This window comes from Podarcis melisellensis (genome assembly GCF_964234715.1).
Source record: "Podarcis melisellensis genome assembly, chromosome: 12".
NCBI lineage: Eukaryota > Metazoa > Chordata > Lepidosauria > Squamata > Lacertidae > Podarcis > Podarcis melisellensis.
The window spans coordinates 29,204,852-29,230,959 of NC_138544.1; the positions used below are offsets into that span (position 1 = coordinate 29,204,852).

Here is a 26,108-nt window from a genome sequence, read left to right on the forward strand (position 1 = left end):
CCCATCTGTTGGCAAGAAGAGTAAGGGCCACTGAGAGATTGCACCTGCTTCCTCCCAATGAGACATCATGGCAAGGAGAGAACCATTTGACTCTAGCTCTTGGTCAAAGAAGGAGCAGCTGCAGGGAGCTTACTTCCCTCCTCCCTGCCAGAAGGAATGCTTCCCATTGCCATATGGTTGACCCATGTGTGAACAACAATGCTGGACTGGATAGGCTTTTGGTACGATCCCACAGGGCTGCTCTTAAGCACTCTGGGACCTTGGACTATTGGTCCATCTGTCGCAGTAATGTCAACATTGACTGGCAGCAGCTTTCCAAGATTTCAGACATCTTCCAGCCCCAACTGGAGATGCTAGGGATTGAACATAGAATCATAGAATGATTGGATCGTAGAGTTGGAAGGGACCTTGGAACCTTCTGCATGCAAAGCAGATGATCTACCGCTGAGTTACGTCCCTTCCCACTCTCTGCAAAGTGCCCTTTGACCTGGGACGGCTGACTCAAAACGAAGTGTACTTTGTCCTCTGGATTAGCCTGTCGACTAAGGCCCTCTAAAACAACACATAGTCTGTTGTGAGGATCACTTTGAGGATCATTCAACTAAAAGGCAGGGTAGAATTCAAAATAATAAATTAACTGTGCAGTCCTATATGAATATATGTCGTGTCCAACTCTTCGTGACCCCATGGACCAGAGCACGCCAGGCACTCCTATCTTCCACTGCCTCCCGCAGTTTGGTCAGACTCATGTTTGTAGCTTCGAGAACACTGTCCAACCATCTCGTCCTCTGTCATCCCCTTCTCCTTGTGCTCTCCATCTTTCCCAACATCAGGGTCTATATGAATATATAGGAGACCATATAACACTGGTCTGAAAGACCTACATTGGCTCCCAGGAGCTTTCCGAGCACAATTCAAAGTGTTGGTGCTGACCTTTAAAGCCCTAAACGGCCTCGGCCCAGTATACCTGAAGGAGTATCTCCACCCCCATCATTCAGCTCAGACACTGAGGTCCAGCTCTGAGGTACTTCTGGCGGTTCCTTCACTGAGAGAAGTGAGGTTACAGGGAACCAGGCAGAGGGCCTTCTTGGTAGTGGCACCCACCCTGTGGAAGGCTCTCCCATGAGATATCAAGGAAATAAACAACTATCTGACTTTTAGAAGACATCTGAAGGCAGCCCTGTTTAGGGAAGTTTTTAATGTTTGATGTTTTACTGTGTTTTTAATATTCTGTTGGGAGCCACCCGGAGTGACTGGGGAAACCCAACTGGATGGGTGGGGTATAAATTATTATTATTATTATTATTATTATTATTATTATTATTATTATTATTATTATTTGCTGGATCAGGCCAGGGCCCATCTAGTCCAACACTCTGTTATCACAGTGGCAAACCAGACACCTGTGGGGAAACCTACAAGCAGGATTTGGGCCCTTGAATCCTCTCCCCTCCTATAGTTTCCAATAACTGGTTTCCAACCTGTTTGCTTAGACCTAAGTACCCTTGTTTTCAGTGATGCCTACTCCCAGTTGAATGCTGACAACGTTGCAGGGGAAATAATTCAAATGTCAATGAAAGATGAAATACTTTATCTCATATGGAATCAAGTGATGTTTTTGCCCAATCTGAGCTTGCTTTATTTATTTCACCTTCGCGGGGAGATTATTTTGAGTGAGAAATAAACATGCTTGCTCTCTAGGGCTTGTCATTTTTTCTATGTTTCTCCTTATTACACTGAAAGCAAGCAATGGAGCCATTTCAAAATTACAACTAAAAATAACAGTATACTATAAACTTCAGGTGGTTTGTAAAGATTAGATTACGATGATAATTCAGACAGTACCAACTGCTATTTCAGCAGATCTGGGGAAACTAGAAAAAAACCCTAGGTTGCAATCCTAAACTGCTTTCCTGGAAGTAAGTCTTATTGAACTCAATGAGGTTTATTTCTGAATAGGTGTCCATAGGATTGCACTGTTAATGTAGTTTCTCTCTAGAGTGAAATGCTTCCTCGGCATTAGGAGTATCAATGCAAGCTAGTTGTCATGTGCTGATCAGTATTTCAAATGATGGCTGTTGCTTCAAATTGAACCTATAAGTAAGCAGCAGCTCACTATGAGAGCTGGGTTACTTTCTCTATGCTACGACAAAGAACATGCAGAACTCCTCCTTGCTGTTCTTCTCACACACCTTCTCCAGAGCCAATCCTCAGTGGCTGAATCACTTCCTTTCAGCACTTTCACTTCCAATCAGCACAAAAGGTGAGAAGGCTTCCCTGTGGTTGAATCTCTTCCCTTTCATGTTGATTGGGCAGCTTTAAGATGCTGGAGACAACGACCTTGCTGGGACTCTGCTACAGAAACACTAAAGGGTCTTTCATCTCCCCATGACCCTGGATCATTGCACCTCTTAGGTTACCTATCTGTAACTCTTAGGTTTTGTCATTGCATCCATCCTCCAAAAGCAATAGGGAGGAGGAGGACCATCCGTGCTTACAATGTACTTTGGAGAGTCCCCACTTTTTGCTGCTGGCTAGGAAGGTGGAAAGTCCCTGGGAGCATGCAGAATGCTGTGCGCAGTTCCTTGGATTCCGGTTTACTCCTTTCCAGCCTGTGGGGTACAATTGTATAAATAAATGTCTTGAGGTTGGTGGTATCACACCTGCTCATATTTCTCAACTCATCATCATCTCAGGACTTGAAGAACAAGTGAGACATTGCCAAATATCATCATATGGTTATTGGGTCCCTTAGGTGGAAGATATAGACATTCAACAACAACTGGAACCTTGCATAGTAAATTCCCAGAAGCAGAGAAATACAGAAGGCAAATTCTCAACTGAAGGGATCTTGAGGCGGCTTAGTCTCAGAGATAAATTCCTCAGTTTGTCTTGGAATATTACCTTGCCAATCACAAAGTAGTTGCCAGAAATTGTTGAAAGAAATAACTAATTACCATACTTTTCCGTCTATAAGACGAGGGTTTTTTATTTAAAAAATTAGCTTTGAAATTAGCCCTCTTCTTATACATGGGTAGTACAGAGGGGGGTTGGGCAATTGGCAATTGGAGCAGGAGATTCTCAGCAGCGATAGTGTGGGTGATTGCTGGCTGTGAGAAGGGCTGCAGGCAATTGGCTGCCACTGCGTCAATAGGGTGGCTGTTTTGCGGGTGCATGTCTTTGGCCATGCGTGCAATTGTCTCAGCAGCAGCGGGTGAGTGATTTTTGGTATCCCTCCCCCCAAAAAAGCTCTGCAACTCTGGGAAATCCAAATCCTCACCCAAAAAAGCTCAACAACTTTGGGCAATCCTCCCCATTTTCTTAATTTTGAGTCCCCAAAAATAGGGGGTGACTTATGTATGGGGGCGTCCTACGGTAACTACGGTAAAAACTACGGTAAACTACGGTAACACCCCACAGAGTGATCATATATTTGCATTCCCATTTAGCAACCCATTTTGATATGGGCATGGGAGTCCTAATGCATGCATAGGACACCTCATCTCCTAGGACAGGTTGTTAAGACTTCAACTTCCATTAGCTCCAGCCAGCATGATCAATGGTAAATGATGATAGGAACTAGGTGATAGATTGTCTAACAGCATCTGGAAGACCTCAGGTTCCCCATCTGTGCACTCATTAATATATATCTCTAAGTGCATTCCTTCAATGTATGCAGAGGCTCTATATGTCTGTCACATACGGTAAGTTGGCTCAAAAAGCATTTTCAGGTTGTTTGTGCCCGCCATTTTTGTTGGATGTCTATTGTAGGAGACCTGCTGAGTGCTGGAAGTTCCTTACCAACTGCATGATAGAGATAAGCATTGAGTTGAATTAATTAGCTGTTTCGTGTACAGTGCTTGAAAACATTGAAATAACAATGTTTAATTAATGGGGGAAACAGAACATTGTGGGGGAGTCTCAAATGTACTGATTGTTAAATCTAAAGAAAGAACGCCATTTACTTTTAGACTTTAAGCAATTATGTGGACCATGAACCAATGCTGGAGTTTCTAGGTTGCTGCTTGCTAAAATGTTTTGGATAAACACAAATATCAGGTGTTGAAGTGATTTGGCAAGTTCTTAGCTTTAACACTGTTAGTGTCAGCTGTTGGGGACAATTAAATAAGGAATCACAAATTATAAATGGAAGTAGAATAGGGTAAAAAAAAAGCCTGTTTATTTTGAAGATCAAGAATGAGTGAATAAAAGACCCAACTTAAGCTTCTTCTAAGCCAATTCATGAAATTATTATTATTATTATTATTATTATTATTATTATTATTATTATTATTAATTTTAAAGGGCTACAGGCTTGGGGCTTTTTTGATGGCGGGGTGGGAAGGTTTGAACTGAAAACAATAAATGAATTTTGTAACCAGAACAGCATTCTTGTGATATATCGCATTATTTTCCTCTCTGAATATGTTCACCTAGACGGTCTCCTTCTGTTTGATAGATGTTGATTTTGTGTGTTTAAATGTAGAACTCCTTTTTAGAACATAGTAGGTGGGGCTGGCTGAACTAACCATTCTAAACAAATTGTGTTGATATTTCTAAATCATTAATAAAACTGGCTATCCTGGGAAGGTTCCTTTATTGTTCATTGCAAACAGACTTTTGATGAAATTTACAATTTTAATTACACTGGCTTTTATTTCCACCTTCCCAATGGGATGGTTACTGCAAAGATTCTCCAAACTAGAGCTATGCATGGACTTCGATGCCTACGTATGCGACTTTAGCATTTTATTTTAATACTTCATCCGCTGAAACAGAGGATCGCTTATAAGTGGCAAGACCTCTGTGCTATTGTGTCTCTTGTGTTTATTATGTTAGATAGAACCCCAATGAAGTGAGGGAAACATGACAAAGTCCCATTGGTTATAACATTATGTTTGCTGACTGGGAACGGTTATGGACCACTGGTATGAAATTTACGGCATGTAATGCCTTAAGAGAGAATATTATGAAAATGATTTATAGGTGGTACATGACACCAGTCAAGCTTGCAAAAATTTACCATTTGCCTGATAATAAATGTTGGAAATGTAAAGAAACTGAAGGAACTTTCTTTCACCTTTGGTGGACATGCCCAAGGATTAAGGCTTTCTGGGAAATGATCTATAATGAACTGAAAAATGTACTTAAGTACACTTTCCCTAAGAAACCAGAGGCCTTTCTCCTGGGCATAGTCGACCAATTGGTATTAAAGAAGGATAGAATATTTTTCATGTACACCACAACAGCAACAAGAATACTCATCGCAAAGTATTGGAAGACACAAGATCTACCCACCGTGGAAGAATGGCAGACAAAGGTGATAGAATATATGGGACTGGCAGAAATGACCGGCAGAATCCGAGACCAGGGGAGAGAAACAGCGGAAGAAGATTGGAAGAAATTTAAGGATTATCTTAAGAAACATTGTAAAATTAATGAATGTTAGAATGACGTTGGTTTAGAAATTATATGGTTCTCAGTGGTAATGGATAAGTAAAATGAAAAGAAAATTTAAAAATTAAGTTAAAATTAAGGGTAAGGATTTGTTGAAGAAATAAAATTGATTTTGGAATACAGAGAGGGGAGGTATGGGGAAGTCGGGAAAGTAAGGTACAAGAAAGCAAGGGTTTGAAATTATACTTGTTCTTTACTTTTTTCTGTTTTTTCATTTTTTTATTCTTATGTTCTGTGTTGTGATATTATGATAAAACTTAATAAAATTTCATTATAAAACAAAGGAATTAACAAGGTCTAAGTTTACAATTAATTACATTTAAAAGCAAGGGGCAGTTCGTGCCTCATGTGGGTATTGCAAAGTGGAACAGTTAAAATTTGTAAAAGCATTTTTCATATTAAAAGTGCTGTTGGAATATTCTCATGGTTCATTTGTTTCTGTGTATGGCTGATCTGCAGTCACCTGTGTTGGCTGGTGTCTATTGGTAGGGCAGGAGGCGGGGAGGCCAATGACAGGTGGAGCTAGAGTGAATAACAGGCAGAACCAACACATTCTCATTTTGACCCTGTCTTTCTCTCTGCGAACTTCTACAGAATCAACACTAAGATTAAGGAAGACAGAGCCAGCAGTCAAGGCCAACTTGTGAGATGGAAGGGTGGTTGAAAGCACATTGAGGTTGCTGGGGCAGTGTCTTATTCCTTCTAACAGAACAAGCTCCACCGTCCATAAAGAAGGAATATTTCAGAAAATTAAAGAAGTAAATCTCATCTCAAAAAACATGGTCCACCATTCCAGGGGAAAGGGGATGGTTTGAACAATATTTTTTTTAAAAATGGGTTGGTGCACAAATTAGATTCCCATTGGGATAATGAACCAAGACCTTTTCTGAGCAAAATATCTGCAGTGGAAGAATTACCACCACCCCCTTTTTAAGAGGAACAACATAGAAAAAGAGGGTAAAAAATATGACACCCACTCACAGACTAGCTCAGTTAAGTGCTAAGCATTGTTATTTTCAGAGATGCTAAAAAGAAATCCATTTCCCCCTAGAATTGATTATTTGATCTGTCACTTCCTTGACAAAAGTGACAGGAGATTTTAAAACTATTGATTTCTCTCCTTTTTTATCATCTAAGCATAATTAGAAAAGAAAAATGTATGATGCAGAATTTTCCCATATTTGTGTCTAACTAAAAAAAGGCTGAGGGCTTCTTTTACTGCTGCATAAATATCTCATTGAAGATGGACAAGGTGCTTGAAACACGTCCAACAGCTCTGTATTGTCTACACTGGCAGCAGCTGTCTAGGATTTCAGTTGTGTTAAGTATAATTGGTTTAATTCACACAGAAATTGTGAATGCTTGTGTATTGTTGAAAGGGCTTTAACATGGGGATTTCCCATGGGCTATATTAAAGCCAAGAGGTGGTCTCTGAACTCCTTGATAATTAACTATTGTTTTCTGCTAGCTAACACATGAGTGTTTAACCTTAGATCATATGAGAGGCATTGAACTGAAATTTCGCCATCTCTGAAGGGTTGTGGCTGGGGTCATTATTCTCAGACTCAATGAGAGTGAGGACATAAATGAAGCTCTCCAGGTAAACAGCTTAAGGCAGGAGAGACAGACCTTTGCTTTTGAGTCTGTTTGGAGTATTTCATATGGAGTGGCATATTATCTTATGGAACTGTTTGGATGTAACATTCTGTTTTGTTTTGAAGAAAGTTCTGCAAGTTAAGTTTTGAATAATACCTAGTGGGTCTGGGCAATGCTTCATTTCCAAAGGGAGTCAGTTTTCATGTATCCAGTCACTTCAAAATGCACAATATTAATATCTGGTTGTACCTGCAGATTGGGGGCTTCCTGCATGCAAAGCTATAGCTCTGCTAGTGAGCTGTGGTCCTTAGCCAGCCAGCATTTGTCAAAATGCTGTTGAAATGCACTGTAGTGTCGTAACAGCTGAGGAGCCAATTGCCTGTGTTAAAGTACACCAACACCACCTTGTTTGTGGTGCTAGTGACTCACTGAAAGGCTTTTGCTGATTCTCTCTGATCATTAAAATGCAGGAAGAGCACAAAATTACTATAATTTGAGGCTTAAATGTATGACACTGCACTGACTTTTTTTGCTTGCCTGTATTTGGGGCTAAAAAGGTTAGATTTCTATAAATAGCACACAATCCAATAATCGGTAGAGTTGTCTGTCTTTGGCTCCTGGGAATCTTCAGCATTTTCTTTTCTTGATACCAAGCTCAGGAACATTAGTTAACAACAATTTGGAAGGAAGAAAATAAATCCTGGATTGATTGCCTGCCACTTTGCATTTCTTTCTTAAATTTGCCAAGCTTTTGCAGCATTGTCTCATGCCAAAGAATACCCAGTTCTCTTGGAGAGGGTTTTTGGATCTTGCATTAAATCATGTGTGTGTTTCATTGAGTGCAAATTATCCTTACAGGCAAATGGCCTTTCCACATGCCCAAGAAAGGGCCCCACAGAGTTTTCCTAGTTTATAGTTTATAGCTTTGATCCTAAATGTGCTTATGTAGAAATGAATTCCACTGAAATCATTTGACCTCTGATAGTAAGTGGCCCAAGGATGCGGGTGGCACTGTGGGTTAAACCACAGAGCCTAGGACTTGCAGATCAGAAGGTTGGCAGTTCGAATCCCCATGATGGGGTGAGCTCCCGTTGCTCTGTCCCAGCTCCTGCCAACCTAGCAGTTCAAAAGCACGTCAAAGTGCAAGTAGATAAATAGGTACCGCTCTGGCGGGAAGGTAAACTGTGTTTCCGTGCACTGCTCTGGTTTGCCAGAAGCGGCTTAGTCATGCTGGCCACATGACCCGGAAGCTGTACACCAGCTTCCTTGGCCAATAAAGCGAGATGAGCGCCGCAACCCCAGAGTCGGTCATGACTGGACCTAATGGTCAGGGGTCCCTTTAACTTTCCTTTAGTAAGTGGCCCAAATGCATAACTGGCAGGTGCTGGCATATGTGACACCAGAATATGTGCCAGCTGACGAACCTTTTCTGTCTCTTTCATTAAGGTCTTTGTGGCTGGGTTGTTCTGAAACCAGTCACCTCTTTGAATCTGAAAAGAGAATTTGGTAGCTCCCTCCCTTCACACATTCGGTGACTATGGGAGCTTTCCTACTGGAGCTTATAGCAATTTGTGATTTAGTGGTAGCTCTGAATGCAAAACATCCCAGTTTCAATCTACTGGTAGTGCCGGTAGACCCTTCTCTGAAATTCAGGAGAGCTGCTGCCAGCCCGTGTAGGTAATGCTGAGCAGGATGGCCAATGGTCTGGCTTGAAATAAGGCAGCTCCCCGTGTTCAGGGAGGTGGATTCTTGTGAGGTCCACAGCAGAAGAGGACCAGGCAAACCTCCCTTCCTGTAGTAGTCCAGCTGCCCCCCCCCCCCAGTGCATTAATTATCATTTTTGTTTAAAAAGAAAAAGAAAAGGAACACTGTCATGATTCCAAGTGACATATCTTGCCTTGTTTGGTCCTGATAGTGCTATACTTGCTGTTTGAAAATAGTGTGAATTGGTTCTTAGCCTCTGGGTGTTGGTTGAAGGCTCTTAGATGTCCTGTGACAGATGGGACATTCTTCTCTTTCTGCCAGGACATCTCTATCTCTACTACTGGTTTGCCTTTTGGACGGCTATAAATAAGACTTCTAAGACTCGTGTGGCTAGTGAATAAGTCTCAACGATCTTGAAAGCAGCCATACAATGAAAAGCAATTAGAGATGACTAATGTGTGTGCATCAGAGATGCTATGCTATAAAGGCTTTACTAAATTGTGGTTTTTCTTCTTAGGTGAGAACCATTGTGTGGTCTGCAATGAAGAACATTTTCCCCCGTAAGGTTAATTGCTGCACTGGGCAGGGGACATTATTTTTTTGAGTACTGGTGAGGCATTGAACCTCCTTTTCTTGGTGTGTTGTGGTGCTGATGAACACACACACACACACACACTTTGTGTTAAATAACACAAAAGCAAGCACAGACAAAGCTCCATGCTGACCAAACCCTCAAAACTAACATTAAGCCTAGCAAACAGGATAAATGGGCGCATGTTAATATGCTAATAAACATACAAGTGAGGTCACTGACAAATGCACTTTTCTTCAGTGATAATTAAAGTCTAAGGGCTGCTGTGCCCCTTTCAGACTTTCAAATTCCATCTATAAATGCATATAACAGGAGTCATGTCTGCTGTCCCCACTCTGGACCCCAATGTGTTGAGCAGCTTTGTATACATTTTGTACCTGTGAAGACTCAATTCAAGCAAGGCCCTGCTTCCAGCTGAGGAATCACACACCTCCCAGAGCTAGCCACCCCCACCCCACCCCTTACCTGGCCAACTACAGAGCTGGGCTGTGGGCTCTTGCCTGTCTCAGCCTCCTATAGCATCCCTTCCAGTGCTCCCTATGCCTCAGAGCCTACCATGTTCATGGAGACAAGGGCCCTCTGGCACTGGTGAAGGGTCCTGCTTCTCTGGTTCCTGTGCACTGACTCCCATCCTGCATCACACTGTAAATACTTCCTACACCAGCCCCTCCGCTCCCACCCGCAGCTTGCCCCAGTGTGTCCCAGTCCTGGCTACACCCCTTTCTGGGATCTTCCTCCCCCCTATTGTCCTGCCAGTTCATGACAAATAGACAAATGTTTGATCAGTTTGAGTCAATGGAGCAACAACAGCAACAACAGCAAATGGCCTTCCCCAACCTGGTGCCTTCCCACCATCAACTCCCACCATCCTTGATCAATGGCCATGCTAGCTGGGTGCACATTTCAAAGGACAGCTACATTTCACTTCATGTATTTTTTCAGGAAATGCAAATTAGTTAGGTTCACATTAAAATGCAAACCAAACTGAATTTCTGCCCCATTGCTACTTCCAGCTAAGCCTATGCTTGTACAAACTGTGTGCCCCATTTGTACCCTACAACATGTAGGGCACACATTGCATGAAAAGAGACTACTTGGATCCAGCTTGTACCCATGTATGATCTACTCATAAATCCTAATGAAGGTTAGAGCCAGGGGCAGCAGGTAGAATCTTGCTCTGTCCCCCTAAGCCTGATTTGTATGTACCATTTCACGTAGGCCTTATGTTATGGCTAGTTGTCCATACTAATGAACAATGCACAATAATCTATATCTTTTATACTAGTCCTGTACTTAAAAAAAATGTTTTGAAGAATATTTGTGGGACATTGTTGTTCTTAAATGTACTTTTATTTTACGGGAACTCTCTGAACTGTACTAGCCTTTCTGATTTGATTTGTGATATCAATAAGTTGTTAAGCACAGAGAATGACCTTAGTACATTTGAAGAAAGGTTAGTACATGTTGGAGGGCTAGAAAAGCTATTGCACTCTGTTTTCATTTTTTAGGATATCGGCTTACAAATGGTTGTCCAACAAACCTGCCTTTACTGCACATAAGTAGGCTATAAATAGCCCTCCAACATAGAACGGTTTCAAAAATGCTATTGATTTGTATAGAATGGTGATCTCGGTGGGTGCTCCAGTTTGATATATGTCATAGGGTGATCCTTAACCTTGATGAACCCTGCCAAAGAATCAACCAGCAGATGGGTTGATGCAAGATTATTTGGCAGAGTTCATCAAGGTTAAGGATCACCCTATGACATATATCAAATTGGGGCAGCCCTCCCTTAGATCACCATTTTGGGGGGGATCTATAGCTCATCAGCTGTAGTCTGACAGAAGCACTTCCCCCTGGATCCCTTTAATGGGGTACCCTGATTCCTTGGAGAGGAGATCATATGTAATTGGCTTCCTGATGTCTGGGTCTGGATGGTGGTGGTGCCTATGCCAGCCCTCCAGCAGCTTGCACACATGGAAGTAATAACATGGGTTGGGGAACCGGAGTAATTTCCAAAAGAATGTGGTTGCGGCTACATGCAAGGACATGGTCTTGGCAGCTAACCCCCGTTCTTTATGGGACATGGAGTGCTGCAGGACATCTTCCTCCCATTCATGAGAGAAGTGCGAGCCCACCCCAAACTATGACCTAAAGGCTTCACCAAAATTCCATGTCCTAGAGTATGTTCGGAATGTGGAAGGAATAACAGGATTGTAATACTCTCTGCATCATGGTGCACCTCCAAGCACCCACAGGATCTCGGGAAAGGGCTCTGGCTGAGCCCCGGGTGCCAGAGCTTGAAAGCGATCATCCTGAAGTCAAGGAAGAGCTTATGCTCTGCTGTCATTGGAACAAAACAGCAGTTTTTGGAACAAAACTGGCTGAAAAGAATAGGCTAGCCTGCAAATACTGGAGCGTCAACTGAAACCAAGGCCTGAGTGTGGCTGGCTTTTATAGCTAGGGAGTGGACCAGAGGGAAGAAGTTCTCCCTCTGGTCTTAGCATGGCTGGTGGATAAGGCTGCACCAAAGTTAGAAGGTCACCTACCTGTCATAGGCTGCGTCAGCCCGCAACTGGCAGTAAACACCCACTATTTCTTTAAAGTCACTATGTTGTAATATTTATATTAATCCTGGAGAAGGGAGGGATAATTATGAGCTACGTATTTGCAAATATGCTTCCTCTAGGAAAAAAAACACCTCCTGAAATTAATTATGGCGGGAGAAACATTATTTTTAGAAGTGACAAATCATTAGTGTACTTAATTATATACTTGATGATTGTGAATTTTAGCCCAGAAATTGGATTTAAGTTCATACATCTGTTAATGGGCATTTAATCAACATGCAGTTCATGTTGGGTTTTGACAGGGTCCTAAAGTCCTCCTGTCTCCTTCCCAAAGCCTAATTGGTGCTTTCCCAGCTTTGGGAAAGCTTTAGGACCCTGCCAGAGCCTCCTGCCCAGTGCCTCCCTTAGCTGACTTTGGGAAGGCAGCGCAAAGACTGAGGGGGCATCACATTTTGGCCTTGCTTACCCTACGTGTGATGAGGCAGTGTGCAGCCCATGGGTTCCATGCTGAAATACTCTTGCGGCCCACTCGATATGAAAAAGTTGGACCTCCCTGGGTTAGATGGTTGAGTAATATCCCAGCAAGACCCAGTATCCCACTCCTGACTGACTCATACACCATGGCAGCCATACTTCATCCAACTTGGGCATCTTGAGGGGCTTCCCCCTCCTTTTACCTTCCACTCAGAGTTTGAGAAAAGTGTCAAGGGGCAACAGTCCTGAGTTCTGGTAGCACCAAACTCTCTACCTTGTAAGAGTTCCATCCTGAGGCTAGATGAAGCCAGATTGTGTTAAGGCGAGGAAAAAGAGCCCTATGTACCACCCTAACAACCAAGAAACAGGATTTTTATGTATTTTATTGAATGGTCTCATCTCGATAAGGAAAGAGACATATGGGGTTGCTGATCAGTGTATTAGCACCATGGACAGCGATTAGACAACAGCAGGGGTTGTCTATGGTATTATTAATTAAATTAATTAAATTTATATACTGGCCTTCATCCAAGGATCACAGGGCAGTTTACAATATTAAACCACACAAATACATAACATAGTAACAAACAAAAACAAATACCCCCACCAGTTTAAAAGGCCAGATATTGTTCAATTAGCCAAAGGCCTGGGAGAAGAGGAATGTTTTGCCTGGTGCCTAAAGATACATAACGAACATAATGATGAATGCTCCAGGTGAGCCTCCCTGGGGAGAGCATTCCACAAGCTGGGAGCCACCACAAAAAGGCCCACTCTCATGTTACCACCTTCCATACCTCTTGTGGAGGAGGCACACAAAGAAGGGCTTCAGATTATGATTGCAGCGTCTGGGTTGGTTCATATGGGGTAGGGATATCATCACCTGTCAGATGGCTTACCACCTGTTGTGGAGCTTACTACAATACAGGAGCTTCCCTGGGAAAAGGAGGTGGCCATAAGGTGCAACTCCATGCATCTTGGTGTATATCTCATAGTGTGTCTCATGTTGTGTTGGCAGGTGGGAGCTTCTACCATAAATATATAGCCCCTCAACGGTTGTATTTTCAGTACTGGTTTGGACCCTCAAGTACTTTTTATAACTTGGTACAAGTAAGCCATAATGCGGCAGGTGGCCTAGTTTTGTCAATGTTGTGCAATTGCTTTCCATATTACCATGATATCTGAGAACAAAATAGAAGCTTTTATCAATGTTCTGTAGTACATTTTAATCAGCTTCTAGAACAGTGTTTAGCTTTCTTAATTTTGTTTAACAAGGCTCTTCATGTCAGAGTGCTTACATTTTTATTTCTAAAAGCATGGTACAGACTTTTTAAATTGGGATGGCAGATATGTGAAACGTTAATCACAGTTAACGAGAATTGCAGAGCATGTAAATAAAAGTGTTTTCCATTTAGACATCTTGATTGCAGATTCCATAAGCCTATTTTGCAGCCTTAAGAATATCTGCGGCAAATGTTTATTTATTTATTTAAGCATCCCATTCATCAGTCCCCAATAACAATCAATTTCCCCTCAAAACAAAAACAGATTAAACATCACAATTCCAGTGAAGCAGGAATCAATAAAGCTGCAAATAAAAGAACTCTAAAAACAAAACAATCATCCCGAAACAGAGAACTAGAGAGTAAAGCATTACAATAATCAATTAATAAAGAAAGCCAAAGGGATAAATTCTATAGAACTAAACCACTGTGTGAAAACCACAGTATAATGAACATCATCTTAAAAGAGAGAGAGAGAGAGATTACATATTTTAAAGATGTCGGGGGAAACAACATGGAGTTTGCCTGATGCTGAAAATACATTTAGGTAGGTGCCAGACTGGACTGTCAGGGGGGAAAGCTAATCACTCTGTGACCAAGAGGGCAGTGTTTGTGTCTGTTTAAGTAATCAGAGGCTTGGTAGGTGCACGCAAAAGATTTCAAGGACAGTTTGGTGCCCATAGGCAGCACGTTGGCAACCCCAAGATTCCCTGCAGCTTCCTAGAGATTGAACTTAGGTGGCCTGCAAGATTCCTTACTCTCCAGTGCTGCTTCCCAGAGTTAGCTCCACTGAACCTAATAAGCCTTTCTTCTGAACAGACATTAGGATTGCACTGGTTATGGAGAACAAGGCTCTCAACTGCTACTAGTCACAATGGTTGTATGTTCTTCCTCCACTGCCTGGGACATTAGGCTTCTGAATGCCAGTCTGCTGGGAGCTGCGAGTGGGCAGAGCACTCTTGGGCTCACATCCTGCCTGCTAGGGTTGATCTACTATGAAACGAAGATTAAGCTTCAGGGCCCCTAATCCTGGAGGGGCCCCAGAAGCAAATTTAGTCCACGATGGGTCTCGTTGACCCAATTTGAGTCGCATGACTAACATGGATTTTTGTTGTTGCCTAAGGTTGGCAGTTCAAATCCCCGTGACGGGGTGAGCTCCGTTGCTCAGTCCCTGCTCCTGCCAACCTAGCAGTTCAAAAGCACACCAGTGCAAGTAGATAAATAGGTACCGCTCCGGCGGGAAGGTAAACGGCGTTTCCGTGCACTGCTCTGGTCCACCAGAAGCGGCTTAGTCATGCTGGCCTCATGACTTGGAAGCTGTATGCCGGCTCCCTTGGCCAGTAAAGCGAGATGAGCGCCGCAACCCCAGAGTCGGTCATGATTGGACCTAATGGTCAGGGGTCAGCAGCAGAGAAGTTGCAAAGTGTGGTATCTATCATGGAACAACCCCATTGAAGAAAGGCTAACCCAGACCTCCTTGCTGGTTGCAAAAGGGGGGCATAACAGTTCAGCCCCCCCCCCCCAGTATAGGTCTGCTACTGTGTCCTGCTTCCCACACAAGGGTGCCAACTTGAATAAACTACTGGAGGGGGGGAGGTACACCCTGTCCCAGATAATCACGTGACACAACCCCCCTCCCATTTGAATGCCCATCAACTCAAATATTGGGGCGGGCGGGCAAAGGGACCTCGGCCCCTAGGAGTTGGCTCATATGTTCCCACAGGAGCAGGCGAGCAGGACGCCGGCCTAGGCGGCTCCAGACGATTCCATCATCTCCAGGTGAGGAGGCTGCGGCGAGCGCGCGGCGTTTCCTCGCAGCACCTGGCGGAGGAGCAGCAGCAGCAGCAGCGACCATTCGGCGCCTGCCGCCTCCGCCGCCACGCAGCCGGCAGCCCCTTCTGCGCCGCCCCCGGGAGACCCGGCGGCCACACGGCGCGGGAGACTCCGGGCCCCGCGTCGTCAGCCCTGCTCCGCCGCCTCCGTGTCCTCGCGAGGGAGACGGCGGGCGCGCGGGCGCGGGCACACACACGCTCTCTCGCTGCCCGGAGGAAAAGCGCCTCATAAGGAGCCGAGGCAGCGGGGAGAGGGGACGAGAGCTACCGCGGCTGGCGGCCAACAGGTAAGGAAGGCAGTGGCGGCTGCGTTTGGGCGCGCTGGGCTGAGCGAGGAGAGCGTCGTGCTGGAGGCGCCCGCTTGGCTCTTCCCCAGCCCGGCTGCCCCCAGCCAGGGGGAGGCTGCGGCGGGGCGTCCTGCTCCCTGGACGAGGGCAGCCTGTGGCGCTGCCCCTCATTGGAGGCTTCCTGCGTCGAGGCGAGCAAGTGCCTGCTAAGTAGGACTTGGGGTGCAGATACGTGTATGTATGTATGTGTTTGTTTGTGAGAGAGGGTCGGCGTGCGCGCGCTATGGGCGCGCGAGACTCTGCTGCTGCTGCTGCAAAGCCAGAGCTTGGATGCTTGCTGTGTTTCTGCCTAGTTGGTATTATCTCCTGTCTTCGCCACCCGCGCCCCAAAATCATAACCCGTGCTATCTTGTAATTGAGATGCATGCAATATCCTCGGTCTGCATTGCACCTGCAGCAAGTTAGCAAAATCCCTGCCTGGGTGGCTGGATCGATTGCAGCGTCGGGAGCCTTGGGGACAGCCTTTATTTATGTCTCTGTGTGTATACGTGGCTGTTTGTTCGGCTTTTGTTTTTTCCCCTTCTTCGGTGTATGCATGTAAACATGCCAAGGGAACCTTAGGAAGAAAGTTGTGGCGAGCAGCCTTGATGCTCTTCCATTCATATCTTCCTAACTTCTGCCTTTTTTTTTCCAGCTCAGTGAGTCTACTCTAAATTTATCTGTGACGTTGGGGTGATGTCATACGTGTCATGCTGGTTTATATATGCTGCCTTGGTGATACAAGCAATTTTTTTTTTAATATAAAAAAACGTGTTTTGCCTGCATATAGAAAGTTCTGCAGTGGCTGGTCACTAGAAACTTTACTTCATTTAAGGTGGCAGATTCTCCAAATGACTTGGGGAAATGTGATGCTTGCTCAAAGTTATATGGCTGCTGTGTATGTCAAAATGAGCCTCACTGGGTTCAGTGGAACTTAGCATAGCATAGCTCTGGAGCCTAGCATTACAGTCTGCACAATTCAACTTTGATTGTACATTTTCCAGAGGACCTAGGCTATTGGGTGACTAACAAATATATTAAAAAATGGGTCCCACTGAGAACTGGACTGCAGCCCTATACAGACTAATCTAGCAGTATGTATAAATGAACTCAGTGGGACTTTCAGTCTGAATCAGAAGTATATACATTTATGGACAATTTGTGTTTTGTGCTAGTAAAAAATAAAAAGAAGGATCCTTATTTAATATATTTAAATTGTTGGTTTCTAAAAGGTGATGCACCTGCTAGGCTTTCTTTGCACTGTTAAAATTCTGTGAGGTTGAATTCTGTTTTGGTTTTTAAGTGTTCTTGCAACACTAAGAAAACAAACAATTGGTTTGAATTCAGACTAATGCTTTAATCCTGACCCCATTTATCTGAGGGTAAGCCCCATTGAATTCATTTGGTGAGCGTGCTTTAGGCTCCGTTGTAAGTAGTCCGATTTGGGGCCCTGTTGACAGTGAGACCTAAGCGCAACAGAGGTAGCGTTTATAGGGTTTACTGTAGCTTTCAGTATGATTCTATCAGTATTTACTTCGAAGTACTGTAAGTCCTGTGGATTTCACTCAAGCTTATTTCCAGAGAAGTGTACCTACAACTGCAGACCAGGTCTGGTTTTGATTTAATATTTCAGTCATCTTTTAAGTAGAAGCTACCTATGAAAACGTGCAGTTGGAATGTATTCTGAAGCCATGAAGCAGAGGACAGTGCTGTTTCTGAAGCACGGCAGCACAGAAATAGATTTTCTGCTCATAGGTTCTGGACTGCACTGGTTTTAAGCAACTGGTGTTTCTTCTCCTGCCTCCTGTGCACCCCTCCCACACAACTCCACAGTGGTGAAATGTGGATGCCTTGATTCCTTCCTTTCTGACGTCTCTGATTATCGCTTTTTTTGGGGAAGGGATAGTTTAGAGGCCCTCTTCTCCATCCAACTGAAAAAGTGATAAATGTTGTATAGCAACTGATTAAAAATATCTTCCACGCCAACTAGATTAAGAACATAGGAACTAGCTTATCCAAACCACTGGTTCATGTCCATCTAACTCATTATAGTAGAAAATGACTTGCAGTGGCTCTCTGAGATTTTGGATAAGGTCTCTAAGCTGTACCTGGAGAAGCCAGAGCGCTGGACATGGGAACGTTTGCATGCAAAGCAGATGTTCTACCACCAAGCTATGGTCCTTGCCCTAAAAGAATTAGGTGGGCATTTATCAGTATCTTAAATTCTTGTTTAATTACATTTTGTAAAAATGTGATTTTAAATATAGTAAACCCACCTCACTGTGGCCTCAGTTGTGTGTTTTAAAATCAATATCTGCCCAGTGTGAGCTTAGAATCATAGAATTATAGAAGTGGAAGGGACCCCAAGGGTCATCTAGTCCAACCGCCTGCAAAACGGCCATGCACTTTGGATTTTGTGAAATGCCAACGTGGAAATTCTGGTGTGCCTAGCCTTCCAAAAATAGCATATGTAAACTGACAGCACCCCTGAGCAATATTTGTGTTCTTTAAAAATATTTCTGAGCTTCATAGTGTTGGTGACTCCAAGCACGGGTAATTAAAATGAGGTGCTTTTAACTTTCCATAGCCAGTATGGAACATATTGTGATAACTCTGTGTGATGCTTAGTTCCTCTTTAAATTGTCTGAAGATTTTATAATTGTGTGCTGTGTTAAACACATGTGCTCCAAGTTAGTAACATACAAAATTTTGATACAGCTGTATTTAGCAGCTATTTGTTTCTGTGTCATGTTGCTTTAATTAATGCAAATCGGCACACTGTGGTGAAAGGCATCAATATTTCCATAGTCAGTTCACATGAACCAATGCATGTAAAGATTTTTACGCTCTTAGTTCATGCATATAGTGCGTTCATTCCCTGATAGAAACGTGTACTGAAATATTTGCCTAGTCAGAAGCAACTAAACTGTACATTTCTTCATTTACCAGTAATGGCTAACATTGTACAACACTTACATCACAAGCCTACAAATGTCTACTCTGAAGTAAGCTCTGCTGAGTTCAATGGGGTTTACATCAGATTGTATACTGTAGCCTTTAAAATGCAGCCTTCAGCAATACTTTCTGCATATGTTGTCTGAAACAATGGCAGCATCCCAGTATGGCCCCTGAACTCTCCTAAGGACATAAGAACAGCCATGCTGGCTCAGACCAAACAGTCATATAGTTCAGCATCCTGTTTCTCAAACACCCTGTTCCAACTCTGCCCCAAAAGCAGGATACCAGGACAATAGCACTCTCCTTCTGTTCCCCAGTAAGTGGTATTCTAAGGCTTACTCCCTCTGATCCTGGAGGTAGTATATAGTCATCTGGACTGGTATCCAATGATACCATTATCATTCACAATGTTTTCTAATTTCTTTTTAAAGCCATCTAGGTTAAGTATGAATCATAAGGCTTGACAGGACCACAAGGATCATCTAGTCCAACCCCCTGCAATGCAGGAATCTTTCACCCAATGTGGGGCTCGAACCCACAACCCTGAGATTAAAGAGTCTCCTGCTCTGTGGTTGATGGCCACCATCGTATCTTGTGGTACTAAACTCCATAGTTGAACTATGCATTGTGTACATGGTATTTCATTTTGTCTGTCCAGCAATTACAGATTCACTGGTTGACCATGGGGTTTTGTGTTATGAGAGAGCTATAATTTTCTCTCTCTATCTGCTGGCTCCACACCCTGCATAATTCTATTGTTGTTGTTTCCTCCACCCCATTTGCTTGCCTTTTTTCTCAGCTCCAAATGTAACCATGCCCTTTGGAGAGTTCTTTGGTCCTCTAATCACTTTTGGTTGCCCTTTTCTGCCCTTTTCCCAGCTCTATATTCTTTTGAAATGCAATGTCCAGAACATAATACACTGAGTGTGGTCCCAGCATAGATTTGTTGGCCCTTTCCTAATTATCCCCAGCACGAAATTCACCTTTTCCCCCCAGCAGTTGCACACAGGGTTGGCATTTTTATTGTGCCCATGAGATGTCTTTCCCGCTTGCTTACAGCAAGCTCAGATCCTATCTATATATATGTAGAGTTTGGATGTTTATTTTTTTATTTTTTGGCTCCAGTTTCTCCATTGGCTACTCGGAACATCATTTGCTGCTTTAATGCCGTTCAATTTGGAAATAACCTTCTGAAGCTGCTCAAAATCTCTTTCTATTTTCACCACCCTGAATAATTTGGGCTATGTATGCATTAGCATTTACTCTGCCTCCAGTGTGCTCCCACCATTAGTCTTTGAAGCTGTGAATACAGAGCCGGCCTGCCTATGAGGCAGAGTGAAGCAGCTGCCTCAGGCTGCAGAAGCACAAGATCCAGCACCCCTTCTGTCACACCACTTTTGCCAGTGGCGGAACACTCTTTGGGAGCGCTGCTTTGCTGCTCATATTCTCCCCCCCCCCATTCTGCGTCAAAGCACTGCAGAATACTCCCCCAGGGGGTGTGCTCTGGCATGCAGCCTAAATGGGGTCAGGGCTTGGGGGGCAGGGAGCAGCACATTCAGATAGTGAAGGAGGATGGGTTGCTTCTGTAGGTACACAAACATGAAATATCCTGTTGTTTCCTGAGAAACACTCCTGTTTGATGCATTTCAAAACAGTTTCCATCCAATTTTAAAATGTATGCCACCTTCACTTAATAGTTAACCTGAAGTGTGTACATTTGAGAGATCCATTGCACATGTGCAGATGACAGTGAATGGACAGGCAGCCTCATAAATCTCTCTCTCTCTCCGCGTTGCTGGTACAGGGAAACCAAAAGGGTAATAATATTCATTGGGTGAAGACATCCCTGCCTCCTCTCTGGTTTGTACAGCAATGTGCAACTGCGGTTTGAGGTGCAGCAGGGAAAAGCAACCTTGCTGTGTTTCAAGCTGCTAATGTGTACCTAGCCTTAGTGTCATTAGTAAGCTTGACCCATCTCCGTGCTCACCCAATCTCATCTCATTTATGAAAAGGTTTGGGAAAGCCAGGGGGTATTCAGAGACAGTTTGTGAAATGAGGGTGTGCCTCTTTAAAATCCCACTGGGCACACCCAAGTTTTTGGACATGCTTGAGGTATATTTTTACAAAGGTTGTATGCTACCCCCAATCTCTGCCGAGTGGTGCATGTGATTGCAGGTGGCTTCCAGGCGCTCACGTGGGGGCTGTGTTCCCTTTGAGAAGCAAGACGCAGTGGAGGCTGTAGTGTCTTTAAGAAATATGGTTTAATTACACATATTTGCATCTGAGTTTAGATGAAGGGGGTGCAGATATTACAGCATTGTCATCTCAAGAGCAGCTTGTTCTTCATAGCAGCCCAGCACTGGCGACAGAACCATCCTAAGCATCATTCCTTTAATCCTGCTTCTCAGCCAGCTCTAATGTTCTGCCCTTCAGCCCTTGTATTATGTTCTCCCTTTTTGTTCCTTCTCCTTCCCAGAACACCTAGCCAAGCCCAACGCCTGCTCACCCCTTTTACTAAGCCTTGAGTCCAAGAGGCAAACTTTCCTGAGTGGCCTGAGGCCCTGCCCACCACATTGCCATCCCTTGTTTTGCACAGACCCAAACACCTTTCTTGATGAGTAGATGCCTGGTCATTGTTTCACAGTGACTTATGTTCAATCAGCCCAGCCAGGCTAGTTTGCATAAGCTAAACCCGGGAATTTCCATTGCACAGTTCAGGAGAACTGCAACAGCCTGTATCTTCTCTTCAGTGTTACAAATATGATCTAGATGCTACCACTGATTAATTCCTAACATTCACTAACAGACTCTTGTACCCTGGCTATTGCACTATCCTCTTCTCAAAAAAAATCTTCTGACTAAAGATGCAATACAAAAAATAAAGGACAGAAGAAATCAGATTTATGCAAAGATACATACAGAACAGTTAGTAAGGCATTTGAAAAGAAACCTAGTTTCAGCACAACATTAGATAATTTCCAGGTAATTGCCAGCTCCCCTGGAATTTTTCAGGCTTTCCCCTTGGGGTACACTCTGGTCAATTCAGCATCCTAATACAGCTTACCTATTCACCCACATTGCCCTAATGGTGGTTTTCATAAGCCAGGATGCAAGTCTTGTTGCCAGTTATCTCACCCAAAAGCACTTCTCCATCATCATCATCATCACAATCATTACTTATCAGAACAATGCCTAAACTCCTGTATCCCAAAGCACTTTTTAAAAACACACACTGGAAAAGCCCCACAATCTCCATCGCTGTTCAGTTCTCTGTTCCTCATGTCAAAATGTTTACCTCCAGGGAGGAAGAAAGGGCAGTGGTTGGGTACTCCCATAGATGTATTAAATCCCAGGAAATATGGTGGTAAAAGAAGGTCCACGTTTCCAGGAGTTCAGCCTACCCTTGAGTAGGACCCTGGCAGAGGCACACGCCTGACTGGCATGTTCCCTCCCTCCCTGGTTGTTTGTTCGGGAGCTTCAAAAGCTTTCTTCTGCCCAAACATCATAGTGACCGATGCCAACAGACATTGGCACACTTAGGGATCTGCAGAGTCTTCGCAGCTTTTCGTGACAGACCTCAGCAACTCAGCATTTTGGCTAATCTACTTTATTTACATATAAACACACACGGAGCACTGCAACATGGCTCCCCCTCTCTCTAGCATCAGACAGCAAAGACAAAGAACAAAGGACAATAGTCCCACTTCACGGAACACAGTAACACAAACATCCTGTCTCCGTCACTTCCCACTCTGTGGAGTCAAAACATATACCGTCATGTGAAAAGTCAACAATCCCATGACTGCAGTCATGGAGCAGGAATTCTAACACATGTAACATTTGCAATCAAGGAAGGGGCTGCAAAGAAAAACATATGTGGGAATGTCTGCCACCACCTTTCATTTCTCCTTCCCCAAGGTAAGGTTTCTATGAGTTGTTGTTTTTTGTTTTTTTTACATTGGGAAAGGGAGATGAAATGAATGGAAAAGATCAGAGAGGCCTGATCATTGTGGGCTGTGCTTGCCACAATTTAGCTCTCAAGAACTGATTCAAGAGTGCTTGACTGTTATGAGAACTCCTCAATATGTAGAGGTCTTTACACGCCAAGTTTATACCTGATGCCCAAACTTTATATCTGATGTCAGAATTGTTGAGAGGGTCAAAAATGAAGGAGCTGCTGCAAACATCTTTTAAAAAATTATAGCTGTATTTCTGTATACCATATGCTGTTAGAAAAAGGTGTTGCTAGGTTTTCATTTCATAATGTCTGAAGATGAAATGGCATCTGTAAAATAAATAAATTGCTAAGTTGGCAATTTCTCAGATTATTGACTTTTTTGAGTAGTTTCTAATAGATCAATACAAACAAAAGAATTAATGAAGGCATTCGACAAGCAGACAATTTTGTTAGGAGAGAAACAGAGTTGCTTTTTTAATCCATAAAATTGTCTCCGTCCTGCAAATCTATCTAAAATGGTTTTGCAGGACTTATTTATTTATTTCTAAGTAGTATTTTGCAGTTCAGTTTGGGGAGTGCATACTTAGGTTTAAGATAAAGTTTGTGAGCATTTTTAGTAATGGGTCCATATATATGTAATTACTTTATTCTCTCTCTCTCTCTCTCTCTCTCTCACACACACACACACACACACACACAATGCTTAATATTTAATTGAGAATAAAAGGGAACTTATTAATAGTTTGTTCTCATTAGTGCTGCTATTCAATGTCAGTTGTTGGCACATTGTAACTCTCTTTATTATGCTGGACATGAATGTCCCCATTCCATTTTTAATTAGAGAAAATCCTGTTCTGCTTGGACAAGTTTAGTGGCCCTGCTTTCATATAGTGTTTGTTTTTTTTAAAAGATCATTTTCAAAATGTAAGGATAGTATACAGTGCTTTGTAGAAAGTTCTGTAGCTGTGCATTGGCAAGTTATTTTTTAGGTTTTTTTTCCCTTTTAAAATCTGTGCATATTTACCCAGAAGTAAGTCCTACAGATACTTGGAAAAAGTAAGAATAATCACAGTGACCTGCATTTTATCTTTTTCTGCAGGGTTTTGTGTGTGTTTTTTTAAAAGCTGAAATTAGAAACTGCAAATTACATTGCGGGAGGGAGAATCTGTGACTTGCTGTAAATGTACAAGAGTGAATGTGACAAATTTCATTCAGGGTTTCCAGCAGCCCAGACTGTTGTTTTAATATTTCACTTCTACAGCTGTACTGACAGAATGTTGACTACATAAGCAAACTTTGAAATAATTAAAGCTGTTATGTTGACAGCTAAGCAGCCAACGTGATATGTATCCTGTGTCCCTAAAGCTGGTCCTAATATATTTGCGAATATATTATTAAAAATTGGCTTCCAGCATTTTGATACTAAGCATTTGTCATAGCTCTCTTGTTCTGTTGCAGAGTCAATGGAACATGGTTTCAAAGAGAGCTGAATCAACACTGTGGCCTGGGTCATGCATCTGGCATCCTTGTGGAATGTATGAGGCTGTTGACAGGCTCATGAGCTGGGGCCCATGTGGAGAGCCATGTGGTTCATGTAAAAAATGAATAATAATGATGCAAACATGCAGATCCAGGGCACCATGTTTCATAAAAACATACTGTTCTAACTAGCCCTGTATTTTGTGATGTTGTACCAATATCACCACAACCCAGGCAGGCACAGAAAGCCTTCTGAACACTTTTTTAGGCCTTTCTGGACTATTTTTTAAGCACATTGGTTGTGCAATTCTTGTATGAGGCCACAACATCTTTCCTCAAGACAGTTCTCTTGTACTATAAATATCTTACCTTCTGAGCACACAAACAGCAGTATTCTGTTACTGGTAAAAGGTGATCAGTTATTTTCCCCATGGCTGTTCAATCTCTTGTGATCATGAGTATTGTGTGGAAGGAGGTAAGTAAAGGATGTTTGTCAATGAGTGCCCATAACATAACTAGTGATGAATGACACAACTCCCTCCACCCCCATATCCTTGTCATTTTAGTTGTACATCAGCAAGTGATGGGAGTGCTGATTCCATATGAAATACCTACATGATTATTTAACTGCAACCAGGCCACATAGAAGTCACACACAGAAAATAATAATAACAGTAATAGTAATAATTTATTACTTATACCCCACCCATCTGGCTGGGTCTCCCCAGCCACTCTGAGCGGCTTCCAACAGGAGATTTAAAATACATTAAAACAACAGTAATTTAAAAACTTCCCTAAACAGGGCTACCTTCAGATGTCTTCTAAATGTCAGATAGTTGTTTATTCCTTTGACATCTGATGGAAGGGCATTCCCCAGGGCAGGAGACACTACCGAGAAGGTCCTCTGCCTGGTTCTCTGTAACTTTGCTTCTCACAATGAGGGAACCATCAGAAGGCCCTCAACGCTGGACCTCAGTGTCCAGACTGAACGATGGGAGTGGAGATGCTCCTTCAGGTATACTGGACCAAGGCCATTTAGAGCTTTAAAGGTCAGCACCAACACTCTGAATTGTGCTTGGAAATGTACTGGGAGCCAATGTAGGTCTTTCAGGACTGGTGTTATATGGTCTCGGTGGCCACTTCCAGTCACCAGTCTAGCTGCTGCATTCTGGATTATTTGTTGTTTCCAGGTCACCTTCAAAGGTAGCCCCACATAGAGTGCATTGCAGTAGTCCAAGTGGGAGATAACTACTCCACCACTCTGGTGAGACAGTCCGTGGGCAGGTAGACTCTCAGCCTGAGTGCCAGATGGAGCTGGTAGACATCTGCCCTGGACACAGAATTGACCTGCACCTTCATGGACAGCTGTGAGTCCAAAATGACTCCCAGGCTGCACACCTGCTCCTTCAGGGGCACAATTGTCCCATTCAGGACCAGCGAGTCCCCCACCCCCACCCACCCCCTGTCCCCCCAAAACTGTACTTTTGTCTTGTCAGGATTCAACCTCAATCTGTTAGCCGCCATCCATCCTCCAACCACCTCCAGGCACTCACATAGGACCTTCACCGCCTTCACTGGTTCCGATTTGAAAGAGAGGTAGAGCTCTCTTTCTGATTAGAAAGAGAGGTAAAGTGTTTCTTGCCTATGGAAAGTTTATTTTAAAGAGTTATTTCAACAGAGGAAGAAAACTGGTTGGAGTCTGTTACTTTGTGAGTTTTTTGTGATACATTTGTGATACCACTGTATATAAATATATGTATAAATAAATCATAAATCACTGTTGCATAGTAAGTGTTTGAGGAATTACATCTTTCCTAAGTCCTGTACACGGTGGCTTGAGCCACATTTCTTGGACGAATGCATGGGTTGCAAATTAGTTGTC

The 26,108-nt window shown here is 43.2% G+C and overlaps 1 protein-coding gene across 6 annotated transcripts in view; it reads left to right on the plus strand.

The window, feature by feature from the left end:
• DGKB (diacylglycerol kinase beta) overlaps positions 1-26,108 on the plus strand; it is a 269,619-nt gene that overhangs the window by 3,280 nt on the left and 240,231 nt on the right. For 3 of the 6 annotated variants that reach the window (XM_081883232.1, XM_081883231.1, XM_081883236.1), the window contains exon 1: positions 15,600-15,792. The exons of 1 other annotated variant lie outside the window; for it this stretch is intronic. The gene's annotated coding sequence lies outside the window, so the exon portion shown is untranslated. Of the gene's footprint in view, positions 1-15,397; positions 15,453-15,599; positions 15,793-15,829; positions 16,027-26,108 lie in introns of those variants that run through there. 2 more of the 6 variants (XM_081883235.1, XM_081883234.1) reach the window with 2 other exon arrangements.